The sequence below is a fragment of the Rousettus aegyptiacus genome, unplaced genomic scaffold, assembly GCF_014176215.1.
Source record: "Rousettus aegyptiacus isolate mRouAeg1 unplaced genomic scaffold, mRouAeg1.p scaffold_m13_p_17, whole genome shotgun sequence".
NCBI classification, from domain to species: domain Eukaryota; kingdom Metazoa; phylum Chordata; class Mammalia; order Chiroptera; family Pteropodidae; genus Rousettus; species Rousettus aegyptiacus.
In genome coordinates this window covers 36,694,909-36,709,594 of record NW_023416292.1, presented here as the reverse complement: position 1 = coordinate 36,709,594, position 14,686 = coordinate 36,694,909, and the positions used below count along the sequence as shown (strand labels likewise).

Here is a 14,686-nt window from a genome sequence, read left to right as displayed (position 1 = left end):
TCCCGCTCCAGTGAGCTGTAGTCAAAGCTGTAGCTTTATCTGCTATCGACACCTTCCCCTGGAATAGCGCTCCTGTGGACGGGCCTAGGTGGTGCCACAAAACGGTCACCGTTGTTGCTGCAGGAAGAAATCTCTCAGTGTCTTCTAGAACGTGCGCTGTTCTCACTTCCTTGCCCCACCCAAGAATAACTAAAGGATGCCAGAGAACATGTTTTGTGACCAAGCGTTTAAAACCTACAAACTTAATTTCATGGAAATTTCTCAAAACAGGCCTAAAAATCTGAGGTTCCATAGGTTAAACACACAGTCTGGAGTGAGCCCCTGTTACTCGCCAGGGCCGATCCTTGAGCCAGGCTGAATGCTACTGTGTTTTGTACTCCTGGGCCACATGCCAGCTGTAAATGCCATCTGCTGGCCCCTTTTCACTCTTGCAGCAGCCACCCTGCAATACAGGTTTGGTCTTCATGACTTCAGGATATAAAGTGAAGTAGCTGATATCTGAAATCGGGATGCAAAGCAAGGAAACAGCTAGTAAGGGATTTATATTTACCCTTTTATTCTACGTTGTCAGAATCAGCTCCCTCGCAATCCATTTCCCCTGGACAGTCAACCAGCTCTTCTTCTTCCAGATCTGTGTGTCACGGATCTTAGGGAAGGCTGCTATTTTGATTCTCTGTATTTTTCATTCCATTGCACTTTGTTTTCATTCACTGGGACATTGATAATTAAGTTTACCTGTACTTACCCTCGGGACAATTACTGGTCTAGATTGTGTTCCAATCACCTCATGGCTTTAATGCTTGCCTGGCGTTCAGTGGTGTCACACCTGTTTCCTCTTTTATTTTAAAGCATTTGTCCTTTTTGTTTTAGTCTGACAGTGATGTGTGTTATTCCTCTCTGCAAACAAAGGCGCGAACATCCCACATTGCATAAACATTTGTGTCACACTTTGCTCTTGAAATTAGTATTCTTTTAAACTGGCTAACACATTTGTATTGCCTCTGACACCTTTAGCTATGACAACTCGGAAACAAAATAGTGTACAGTGAACGAACGCATCACTTGGAGCCAGTGAGATTAATTACTATTCGGGACAGTGCTTAGATTAATTATTTTGTTTGTGTAGTGTGTTCGTTAAGTGGTTGCCTGATTGCTGCTCAGAAGATTGATTACTTGTTACATTTACCGTGTGGTTTCTGTGGGGAAAACATCTTTTAGGATTCATCACTTCTAAAAGCCCAGGGGGCTCGGTTGACATGAGAATGTTCCAGTAAAGCTGTAAAGTGGAGAAGAGGCTGTGGGAAATGTGTTCTTTAAATAAACACCTACACTGTGGTAGCTAGAGTAGCCATCAGGTCTGTTTAACATCAGGAAAAACAATCGATGATGAAATTGAGTTAATGCGAACTATGTGATCTGAAAACCCAGCACACCTTTGGACTGCGAAACTGAGGTGAACAGATGCTTCCCAAGATCTTCCTTGGTCTCCGGGAAGCTAAAATAACGATCTCTGCGACTTCGTTGTCATTTTACCTCTTGGCGGTTGTATACCCCACTTCCCGGTGACAGCCACACGGTGACTGCGGCTGCTCCTGCTGTTCGAGTCGGCCCTCGTGACCAATGGTGCTCGAGAGCCTTCCGGGCTCCTTCTGAAGAAGCCATACCACAGCCCTTTGGGGTGCTCGCCTCGCTGTAGGGAGCTCCGTGGGGTGACACGCGATACATCAGAACATGTACCATCGGCTGTGTTCAAGAGGTGACTGCCAGCACCAGAAAAGGACTTACGATTATAGGATTTCGTTGCAATAGAGGACCAAAACAAATTTATTTTATTTTTTCCCCCCAAAACAAATTTAAATAGAAAAGTACTTTTGAAAGAAACAGATGAGTTATGATTAAAAATAGAACAGCCAGCCTTTTGTTTAGTGAAAGGCTGGACTAATCTCTTTATTTGAGGACCAAAAAATACATTGCTTAAACAAGATTGTGTATTATACGTATCTGTGACTTTGAATGCTTATGGCTGTATTAGAAGGACAGTGTTAGGATTCAAAGAGAATTCATATACCTTTGCCGAATATACTGTACTTTTGGCCAGAAGAGAAAAATTGAAAAACATTTCTATCTTTCCTATTCTTTTGACCTTATTATTTAGGTTTATTAACCATGGTCATAAACACCTCCCACAGTAACACTAAAAACTTAGAAACAGGGCACTAAAAATGCTTAGGACTTTTAATATCATGAATTAAGACTAAGCAAGCATTTTAGTTAATATACGTCCCAATAAATGGTAGGAAAATAACCAAAAAGTAAACTAATGAAAATGAAGTAATTTTGCCTCATGTTTGAGTCACAGCTTTCTCCTTTAAGGCTTAAGATTTCAGAAGATAAGCCATTTACAGACCGAGGTGTTTTTAGCGTTTTAAATCATTTTGAGTTAAAGACAATTAAACATCACAACCATTGTCATTATGACAAAGGCAGTTTTGCTTCATAAAGGTACAGTAATTGGCAAAAGAGCAACAGTTCAGGACATAAGTACTTGGACATTGATAAAGGAGGACATGAGGCGAGGTGGGAAGATGTTTTTGAGTCGGTCGGCTTTCTACGATGGTGCAAACCCTGGAAATAAAAGGAAGCGCATTTGCCTAGCTGAAAATATATTTAGGGTCTTTTTGATCGCATTCTTCTTTTCCCTTGTGACTTGAAAGCTAGAACTAGATGGGAATTAATCCTTTACATGTTTTCTTTTTCTCATCGACTGCTGTTTTTTGCTTCTATGAGGTTTACCTGTCTAAGTTCAAGATCAGTAGGAAATTCTAGTGGTTCACCTCCTCCCCAGTCCCTCGGTTCTGACAGACTGAGTTTGGTATCTTAGGAAGTGGGGCCACAACTATTATGGGAATAAAGTTGCCTGTAAAACAAGTTTTCCATGGTTTGAAAACTCTACATTCAGCATATTTAGAAATAGCCTGGGATCTTGAGAAATGAGGTCCATTTTCCACAGCACTCCTGGTATCTTGCTCCAGTGTCTCTTTCATACATTATTGTAACCATGGTCTGTTCTAATAAATGCGTTGCTCACATTATCAGACTCAACTCCGAGAAAATTCGAAATGTGTATCTGGAACCTCACTGGGTTGTTTACAGTTGTCTTAATTGTAAAAGCACCATGTTAAATGTATCTGTAAGAGTGTGACTTTAAGTTAATGAAACTGGTTTTCGTGTATTGTTCATTGAAGTCATTCCATTACTTTACAGTCACATCTCAAGCATTTAAAGCTCCCTGTAATTATTTGAAGGCTACATATGGTTATCCTTTTAAGATAAAAATGATATTATTGATCCATTGTTACTCCCGACCCATAGGACCCATGGTTTAGTTTAATTGCCTTTTCCACTGGCCCCTTATCAATGGGCTCATGCAACCAAGATGACTCTCAGGAGACACTAACCAAGGTGAGGAGCATCATTCATTCATTCATTCATTCTTCAGTCAGTCAGTCGTTAGCCAGCCAGTCAATGAATAAATATATTAAATACTTACTAGATTTCAGATCTCATTTTTTTTTTTTCTGTACAAATGAAAACATAATTCTTGCCTTCGAAGAGCTTAGGGTTTTGCGAAAGGACCTGCAAAGGTGTAAGCAATTAACAGAAAGAGCCTAACAGAGCCCAGAGGGGTTAGCTAAGGCATCACAGGGGAGCTCTTCAGAAGAGATCTCAGAAAAGTTGTCCATACAGAGGGAGCTTCACTTGCTGGAGTTGCAGAGAGAGCCCTGCTCAAGGTGTTCCTTATGCCTGGAGAAAGAGGAGACAGGGCAGGAGGCAGGAGAGGAAGGTAGGGCAAGACCGAGGAGGTCTTTCTACGCCATACATTTGGCTTTTACTCTGCAGAAACGGGAGAGCAAATGAAGGATTTAATCTAGAGAATTACTTCTGTCCAATTAGTGCCACATTCTAATGGAATTCATCAACCATACTTTATGCCTTTTCTTTACCTGTCAAAATGTCCAACCGGCTTTTATTTTTTATTGTCCAAGTTGAGCTAGTTTCCATTTCTGACAGATTTGACTTTGAAATGTTTTTGCTTACCTGAAAGACAGGGAGATTTTTCTTCCTGCTCTGAATTTCTAACTTCTACCTTGCTTTCTTAGGTACCTGTTTGAGATCTTTTCCCATGCTAAATTAGAAAAGTAAAACTGCTTCAAAATGTAATCTTATGGGACTTTAAAAAAATGATATGCTATTCACATGATATCAAGTACCTGCGTTTATAACTCCTTGGACTGAATGAATCAGTTTACAAACTAATTACAAACCAATTCATAACATCAAAAATAGAAAAGATTTTAGTTCCTAACTGTGTAAATATCACTGAAATTCACTTTTGTTAAAATTTTCCCAAGACTGGAGAACTAGGTCTAAAGAAATATCTGAGAAAAGTCTGCTTTGTGATATGTGTTTATTTAAAAATATTTACTTTGTAGTTTAAATGTAGATGGGGAAATAAGAATTCATCCCATCTGTTTCATGTTTTATCTCGATGTCCCACCCAGCTCTTTGGAAATAGAATTTGCCCTCCTCCTCCCTCCTTTTACTTAAGACAATGTAAGCATCAAAAGCCATCAATACAGTCATTTTGGACATCTCACGGAATCAACTGAGTTGTCACACAGCTGTTCTAGTCACTTGCTTTGGAACTGGTTGTGAATATATCTAAAAAATACCAGCTTAACTCTACACAGCCAGTTTGATCCCTGCACATAAAAATGGTGGAGGATTTCAGGTGAGGGAGGGTTTGGGCCCTTTTTGTGTAGGCTCAGCCAAAGGAACCCTTCTCGCATATTAGTCCTGGAGAGGCAGCCGAAGGGGCGGGGAACCAGTGCTCCGTGACAGATACCCCATCCATGGAAACGGGGCAGGGAACAAAGGTATCGATGCACCTGCTATAATTTCCCAGAACTGAAGCATCTTATTCTCCCTGTGGCCTCAGCAAGGACAAAGTAGCCCACATTTCTGCTTTAATAATCTAGCAGTCTTTCCCATGCTTCCTCTTTGTTTCAATAGCCTCAGGCCTATGGTAACCCAAAGAGCGCCACCACCCCCCGCAACAGTATTTTATTATTTAGGATGTTTTCAGTGATACTAGGGCCTCCATTTCCATATTCCAATTTCAGACAAGTGGGATTAAAGCATTATATGAAAGACATTGTCAGGTTAATCCACAGCTCTGCCATGGCATGGGCCGTTTTGCCCTGTGTAGATAGGATCATCTACATTTGGGTTTATAGGATGAATTTCATTAAGTTGAATGCTCTTACTGGGATTATATGCTTTTTTATTTAATGTTTTCCCCAAGGCTACTCTTAATAAGTATTTTAATGGCTCTAAGAAGTATTTTTTTTTCACTTTAATAGTAGCTAAGAAAAAAAATCCACATGATGTCACTGGAAAAATTGTCATTGTCACTACATTAAATGATGCAGGTTCATCTCTCTGAATTAAAGCTTGTTACTTCATCTGCTCCTGAGACAAAATGATCAAAACAAATAGAATGGAAACAAAAACATAAACAGTTGCATAATGGACTCTCTATATTGTATTTTATTTAAAAAGCAAAGCAATTGTTATGCCAACTTTAATTTTTTTTTAAGGGATATGCATAAACAGATACAGTTGCTAATAACAACACTTGTATGGCCATTTTAATGTACCAAACAATCTTCTAAGCATTTATGTCTTAAACAAAACCCTATTTAAAGTGGCTATTATTATATCCTTACTTTCTAAGTGAGGAAACTGAGGCAGAAATGAAAGAACTCGAGTTTGTAAACAAGTGAGTTTACACTTGGCAGAGTGGGATTGGGACTCAGACGCCCATCTCCACAGGGTACAAAAGGTCACTTTACTGGAGGGAGTTGGCTTCTGTGCAGCGAGCAGCCTTTGGCAAGCCCAGTCTACAGAGGGAAAGACTCGGTCTGAAATGTGACCATCTTCATTCAAAGAGCATAAATCCATTTTGTTGTTGCTGCTTTTGTTACTGTTTGTTTTAATCCTTGGAATGGAGGAAGGAAAAATTAAAAAAAAACAAAAACATGTTTCATCTGGAGAGCCCAAAGTGAAAATAGGAAGTACGCTGAAAAGGATAATCAATATTAGGAATCATATTGTGTAAGACAAAAAAAAAAAAAAAAATACTTCAAGGGAGTCCTAAAAATTAATCAGCTCTATAATAGGGGTGACCAAAATTTGATTGGAATTAGGGATGGGAAATAAAAACCATTCAGGAAAAGCTGGTCTTTAAAAGGGCACTATAAAAACGGTTGCATTTTAAAAGCTAGAAAGCCATCGAAATTATAAACACTAGTTCCTAAGAATACCAATAATTTTATGCTAGTCTTATCATTGCCATTTTTTTTTCCTTCATTCTTTTCTGTACTTTCCTGGTATACTTCTGTTCAACCAAAGCTCCAAAGCAATCTGCAATTTAAAAATTTCCAGTTGTTTCCATCCTCGTTACTTGTTCTTTCACACTTAAGTCTTCACTAGGTCAAGGTGGCAAAAATATTAATTGGAAAAAAACTCAGTTTATACATTATAGGAATAAATTGACCAAGGCCCATCAGTATTAAGAATCATATTGTATAACGCATAAAATGTAAGATAGTTTTGATTTACTAACTCATAAAATTTTCAAAAATAGACTCAGAAAAGACCTTAAAAACCATTTAGTTTAACTCTGAACTTGTTTTTTTGGATGATTTTCATAGATATAAATTCAAAACCCATTAGAACTCATTTCTAGGTCTTTTCCCTAAAGCTCTACTCTTTATTTTCCCTTCCTAAAATATTGTTCTGCTGGTAACGAATAATTTACATTTGCTACTTCTGTTTTACTCTCATTATATGTTCCTCCCCCACAAGATAAAAACATCAGTCTTGCTATTTGCTTCATTCAAATATCAATCAACTACCGTCTGGTGTGTGAGATGTGTGTGCCCTAGACGTCAGAGATTTCTTTCGGTCTGATTTCTTTTTGTGAGGTCTCTATTTTTCTTCTTCAAGTGGTTATTCAAATCTTTAAATTGTCTTCCAATCTTGAGTAAGAAAAATAACTTGAAATTCTGTTATATGAATTATAATCCTGGAGATTCAAACTCCAGAGTAATGACAGTTCATTATCGGGGTCAGAAACTTGCTGTAAATACTGAGCTAGGTGAGAGGGACATCACAGAACTATGATTGTGGGAACATTTCATTCTCTCCTTTGAATGAAAATTACAGTTTATCTAAAGATGACTCTGGAATGCATAAGAAGACACACATTGAAAATTAAAATGTTGCCGATATCTCCAGGATAGCAAATAATGATTGAAAAGTGAAAACATTCATTTGATCATCTCACAATAGCAGTTTTCTGTGATAACATCACGTAAAAATGAACACGTTTTTTGATCTTCCAAGCTTTTTAGATATCCTACTTGAATTGGCCCCTGATAGTAGTATAGACTATAAACAGGCTTTGTGGGCTAGAGAAGGATGAGCCTCTTCTGGCTGGCTGGATACTTTATTGGGTTGCTTTGGGATCTCTTTTCACACTCACCCCAGAAGTTAAATGTGGGGGATAATTGGATCACCATTTCACTTTGATGTTCTCCATCAGGGACGGGGTTTCCCCTGCCTCCTGTGGCTGCGGTAGCAACAACAAACTTTATAGCATGAAGTTCAGCAGTAGCTTCAGCAACAGGACAAAAGTAACCACAGCTAGTAATGGACCCATAGAAGCAACTGGTCCTTCCCATCATTTCTACTTTTTTTCCATTCACCAGACACTGTTCTAAGACAAGGAGAATAAGGAAATGGACATGGTACACATTGTCCTTGCCCTCATGGCATGGACCAGCCAGTAGGATATAAAGGCATTAGACAAATAAGTATACAAAGGATTATTTAATCACAAATATGGCGAATGTCATGTAAGTATCTAAATTTTCTTAAGATACCAGTCAATTTGCAGTAGCCAATTTGATAACAATAAGTTAATTTATTAACATCATGGAAGAACTGCTGGCATTTAAAGTTGTTTCTTCATTTGCGTGTTTCACTGGATTAAAAAGTCTATTCATAAAAATTTAAATAAATATTACAATTAATATTTAATTTCCAAGTCTGATGTTAATCATAGACGACAAATTATTTAAGAAGGTAATTCTGTATTATAGCATGTCATTTGTTGGTTCAACATTTATTATGTAAGAGAAACACAAGATTTGTATAAAATACTCTGAGTACTGCCAACTGTAGAAAAGCCACATTCTCATGGAGGAGAAATAAGATGCACAGTGAAGTAACCACAAAACAGAGATAAGACCTGTGGCAGTTAATTAATAATAAGTGCTATTTATTTTATTTTGAAATAAAAGATGAGCAATTAATGGACGAATAAAGATTTTTGTCCTGCTATATACATTTGCATACAAAATTTTATTAAGGTATTTTTTAAAAGCTGTTGCACATATAGTTATACAAGTAGTAAATCACATGAAATCGGAATGATTCCAGAAAGTTGGGGGCACATAAGCGAAGCTGGGGAGAAAGACAAGGTAGATTGGGTAAGGTTGCCAGATGCAGCGTATACTTGAGGGATGGCGTGATGAGAGCGGCTCAGGAGGGAGGAGCAAAGAAAGGTGTTTTCTCATAAAAATTAAAGGTATGCTGGCTACAATAGGTCAATTGGTTGAAGTAGTAACTTATTTTATTATGAAAGAAAAGACCATAAACATAGGTTGAGATTTAACCATGGTGAGCTTTGAATGCCCAACTAAGGAGTTTAGATTCTATTTGGAAGTTTATGTCACTGAAGGTTTGGGGGAAGGGGAATATTGTGATCAAAGTAGAAAAATTGATCCGGCCACAGCACATGTCATGAGGGTGACATAGTACATTTTAACTACTCATGATAAGAACTGGGAGTTAAGAAATAAACACACGAATTAGAAGGTCTGAAAATCTCTTATGTTGACGGGGGCATATGGTATGCACATTTCCCAGGAACATATTCGAGTTCTGTCAAAAACAAAACAAAACGAAACAAAACAAATGAAAAGACAATCTCTCTCTTCACCCTAAATAGGAGGGTGGTGAAAGACAAAATAAAGAGTTATTCGTAGGTCCATCTGTTGGTAGGAGACAGAGTTGAAACACTTTTGCTCAGGGGCACAACTTTATTCATAAATACAAGCGTTCATGATTAGGGGGACCACTGTAGTAGAGTGTGGATTGAGGATCCGTCCATCGGAGGATCTAGTGGGAAAGGACCGGAAAGCATTATCTAGCACGAATAATGCAAAGTTGGCCATTTACTCAGGTGTGAGTCACTGTCGTAAACAGTTCTGACTGAACTGAAGAGAAGGCCACAGAACCAATGGCTTTATTGTGAAGGGGAACTGGAGTACACAGAACTCAAAGCTTTGAAACATGGCAGATCTCAATTTGTGTATCCAAGTAAGTGGCCACGTGGCCACAGTTCCTGGGAGAATGGATGCAGTGGATATGAGAGTGAACGTGGGTGTGGGAATCACTAATAACCCTTCCACATCAGCTTTTGGGTTTCTTTTCCTCAATTTTTCTAAAGCCTTTACAATTCTCAGCCTTATACCTTTGAGGCCTATACTAATTTAGGGGGCCATTTTATACTCTTTTCATTTCGGCATTAATCAGGAAGTCAATCTTTTCAATGTGCGAGTTATGAATAGTGAATATGAAACATTTTAAGAATGTAGTAGGAAAGATATGAGCACTTTGGGGATGGCTGCTTAGTGGAGTGAGAGAGCTAATGAATACTCTGTGTTATCCAGCTCTTTTCATCTATGGTAATTAGCCTTAACAAGGCAAGTTAAAGAAATTCTTTCCAAGTCTTATACAGTGCAACTTCCCACTTAGCATTTCTTGTCTCCTTACAAGCCTTATAACCTGAGGCAATCCCATACGTTCCCCACGGGAAAGATGTGTTTCAGAGTTATGCTTATGGCACTTGCCTTTATTAATTTTATGGGGAAAAAAAAATCCATTTTAACATTCATTTTCATGTTTAAGTATTCAAGAATTTGGGTTTTGGATTTCAATATCATTATTAAAAAGCTAGAAATAAAGTATAATGACAACAAATCATGACCCAAACACATCTTAATGAAATATTCTGAAACTCCACATATTTTAATGTGATTTGCTACTTCTATGTGGAGTCTTGTCATAATTTTTTGAACCATTCTAAGAAATCATAGATACTGAGCTAACTTGTTTGATAGATGTCAGTAGACGACAGCAGATTAATCTAGAGTCCTATACCTTGTGATTGAGTTGAGCAGGTCAATGCCACCTTCTTGCCCCTTCATCCGTAGACTACAATACACACTCACACACACACTCACACACCCTTCTGTTTTTCAGAATCCTTAACCACATGCCACCATCACCCTTTTGCCACCGTGTTGCATATCTCTGTAGCCAGCTGCTCCTTAAGGTGACAATGATAGAAACTTCTTATTGATCATCTTACTTCCCAAGCAATTAATTGGAGGTTGACACACTCCCTGCCATTTTTTTTTCTTCGTGACGTTTGAAAGGGTCATTCATTATAGAGATGGCTTCATTTAAAAAGCAACTCCAGAGTTCTAATGGATTAAGCCATTTAGTTTACAGAGTAAATCCTTTGAAATCTTATGACAATCGATGGCCCCCATCCTTTCCTTATAAAGTTATAAGACTATATATGGATTTTCCTTTCATTTTTTATGTGCTTCTTGGACCTTTATAGTATATCACACTGTATCCTTTGAGGAGAATTCCTGGCTGTAGCTCTTTGTTTTTATTTCTTTATACATTGGCAGTTTTAAAAATAGAAATCATTTTACATCTATTGGGCTGATCTCAACATTTTCTCTATTTACGTTAGTTTAAGGCATTTTGAGGCCATTTTCTTGCAATTTTTTTTCAGTTGATCTCAATGTTTGGCCCCATTTGTGAAAAAGGAGGGCTGGGGCCTCTGAGTCTAGACTTCAGTCCTTCTGTGCACCTGTGACATTCCCTTGAGAATTCCTGCCAGTTACACATGGCTTGTCTCCACTGAAAAAAAGGTTTTGATCCAGTACGCAGGCAGGACATTTTGTGTGACTTGGGTGCAGTGAGAATGTTGCCCATTTGCCTCTCCTTGACTGTGTCTTTACTCACCTTTCTATCCTGCAGTATTTTGCACAGTAGACATCAACACATATTTGTTAAATGAATGAATGTTACATGAAGGACTAATCCTGGTGTGACGATTGCATCTTGTTTTTCCCTTGTTCCAATATTCTATTTCTCTGTCCTCTGTTAGGGAACTGCTACCTTGAGTTCCCTGAAGAATTACAGAAGAGTAGAAGCTGATAACAATTTATAATAAATCAGTGATGGGGTAAGGAAAGGAACCTAGAAGTCTCTTTCTCTGTGCTTTGGTACACTGTTATAAATTCACCCCTCCAGGCTTTGTAAATTACTTTTCCAGAAATTACAAGAATTTCATTACTGAAAATTTAAATACAGCACTTCTCTTTCCTCAGTGTTATTAATTTGGCAATGGATTGGAATAGTGAGAGTCTGGAAGTGGGAGGACTTCCTGAAAGGGAGTCAACTAATAGTCAACTAAGTATGATTAACAGAATAATCATAGGCATTGACAATTCTCCATCATGAGTTAGAGTTTGCAGGGCTGCAAGCCTTGACAGTGAGAATAATGTCACATGGTGATTTCTAAAAAGCCGTGAGTTCTTTCTGCTAGGTGATTTGGTTATATTGATCCTTAGTTATTTTGAATCACTTGTTTACAACTTACTCTAAACCAGATGGCTTTCTGTTAAATGTTCAATATTAGGATTAAAAAAGATGAGCTCAAAATGTGTCTTATTTTAAGACTTTCAATCATGGTCTTCTTTTGTTAGAAGTATAAGAAATAATTTGTTTAAGAAAATAAAGCAGAACTATGAAGGCATAGCAAAAGCTAGAGCATTCTTTTTGGTGTTCTGATTGGCCTATCACCAGTGGGTGTTTCTCTTTAATTCAATGTCCAGCAGTGATCAGGAATTAAATGGACAAATTGAAGCCTCTTTTATTTCTCTACCCTTTGCCCCAAGCAAAATTAATCTTTTCAATCTCTGTGCTTCCTTTGTATTTCGTTCAAATTCTAATTGCATTTATCACATTTTAGAATGATTTTTTAACTGATTATCTTTTTCCTTTTATTAGTCTATGAGGTTCTGCATCTCATTTATTTTTTTTCTGTAAATATCCAATACGTGTTAGCTGAAATGGGACCTCTGAGAAGTACCAGTTGTCTAGTGATAAGGGAGATAGAGGTGGTTATCAGAAAGTGTGCTGGATGTGCTGGATTTTAAGTTTAGAGTTGTTATCATATCATCAAGTCATGTAACAAGACCTACGTTATAGGGCTGTAATAGAGATTAATGAGGTAATGCATATTAAACACCAAGTGTCATGCCTGATACACGGAAGGCTTCAACCAATAGTAGCAATTCTGATCATTTTTCAAGGAAGAGAATGGTCAGTGTGGGCTGGAAGAGTAAGAGGTGGGATCCATAGGGAGAGAGGGCGTGCCTTGGATGTGAAAGCAGAATCGAACTGGCACAGAGGTAAAGCGTGACCAAAGGCTCAGAGGTGACTGGGCTAATAGGAGCATCGATTTAAACAAAATGCTCAAGCTAGAAGCCTGGGTGTCAACTGTCACTCCTTTCTTCCCCCTCATGCTTTTATTCAGTCCTCTGACAGCTCTCATTTTCCTTAATTTTCTGCTCACTTGTTACCTTTTCAGCGAAACCTTACTTGATCACCTAAGTGAAATAGTATCTTTATCCTTACCCTTGGCATATCCATTTCTGGTCCCCTGCTTCATAATTATTTTTTCATAGCACTCACTGCCTCACTGATGTAACATATGTTTATTTGCTTATTTGTTAGCTGCCTTCACCCATATGTAGGCAACTCCATGATGATGGGGATTTTTTCTCCCTCCATTTATCTTTATCCCCAACACCCAGAAGAATATCTGGTAATGGAATGTGTTAAAAAAATTTTTTTGTTGAATGAATGAATGAGGCCCTATTGACCATAGGATATTAGGATGCTGGTCATTCCTTCTAGGTTATCAGGACAAATGTACCAGCATGGAGTAGTACTCTTGTGCATGTCTTATTTCCTGTTTTAAAAATACTTGGCAGTTTCTCTGATGGAGTTCTTTTTAGAGATTTTTTTCTTCCCTTGTTCAAATGTCCGCCTTAAAATATCATAAATTTAACTAAGCATGTAGATATCAGCAGCTTTAAAGCAGTTTTGTATTGCTGCCTTCATGGTAGTCTAAGCAATTGTGTTACTTTTAGGATAGCTGGCTCTGTAATTTCTATTCAAGCTCAAATGCCATTGAAAAGCCACTGGATATTGCACAATGTATGCCAATATGAAAAATATCATCAACTGCCATTTTATTCCAAACGGGGCATCTGCAACAACAATTTTTTTCCAAATTTGGTGAAAACTGAATCCAAGTTTCCTTCAGCAGAAAGACAGATGTAAGAGAGTGAATAACTTTTTAAAACAGAAAACAAGCTTAATGTGTTCATCCAGTTAGAACCATATATTATTATATTGCTTTTTAAACATTTTCTGGCCTGTCACTTGTGTTGAGTTTTTCACACTTTAATCAAAATCTTTTTATCATTTCTGCAAATAATTTCATAAAATATAAAAATCTCTTTGTAGGTTGTTACGATTGGCTTATGTGCTCAATGAGTATTGTGATTTCAAAGTTCAGGCTTCATAATCAGGCAGATTTTAGTTTGAAACTAAGTTCTTCTCGGCCAACTCATAAAATTCCATACCATCTCTCAGACTCGGTTTCTTCATTTATGAAATGGGAAGAATAAGTTTGTTATGATGATTGAAATAAATAATACATAGCATTCAATATGCATCTACTAGTATTTCTATTGTCATTAATTGGACTATTGGGAGGGTTGTTTATCAAAAGCTCATAACTCGGAGCCACATTCGTCTCCAAAATATAAACCTTTTGCTCACTTCCTAAATAAAACGTATTAGTCCTAACGCATTGACTTGAATCTTTAAAGTGCAGTACTTCTTTCTCCTTGTCAAGATCTGACATAGTTCTTTGAACTTAAAAAAAAAAAAAGATTTTCAGTGATAGTTGTATTCTGAAAAGAAGGTGAGTTAGTATGATTCTGTGTTGCTTTACTTGCATAATATATGACTTACTTGAAGAGGAGATCCTCATGCAGCCAAAGCGCCCTTATCCATCATAATATGTAGTATATGGGATGATTCTAATAATGAGGAAATTGACTGCACATCAGGTGAGTTCATGTCAAGTCCTGAAGAGCTTATTAAGCGATGGAAGGTGTTCTGCATATTCAACTAAAAGGATTGAAAGGCAAATTGGTTTCCACGAAAAGCAGGCAACAATATTTAGACATGAGTCTAAAACTAAGACGATTTAAATAGTTACAATAACTTTGTTTATAGAGATACAGATCACGATTCTGGGTCTCCAGGTAATATAAATCGATTCAAAATATATTTTAACTGAGATTAGAAGCATTATTATCAGACAAAACCA

At 37.6% G+C, this 14,686-nt stretch overlaps 1 protein-coding gene across 3 annotated transcripts in view; it reads left to right on the top strand.

Annotated features, from left to right (window-relative positions):
• NTNG1 (netrin G1) overlaps window positions 1-14,686 on the top strand; it is a 278,672-nt gene that overhangs the window by 86,521 nt on the left and 177,465 nt on the right. The window lies entirely within an intron of this gene.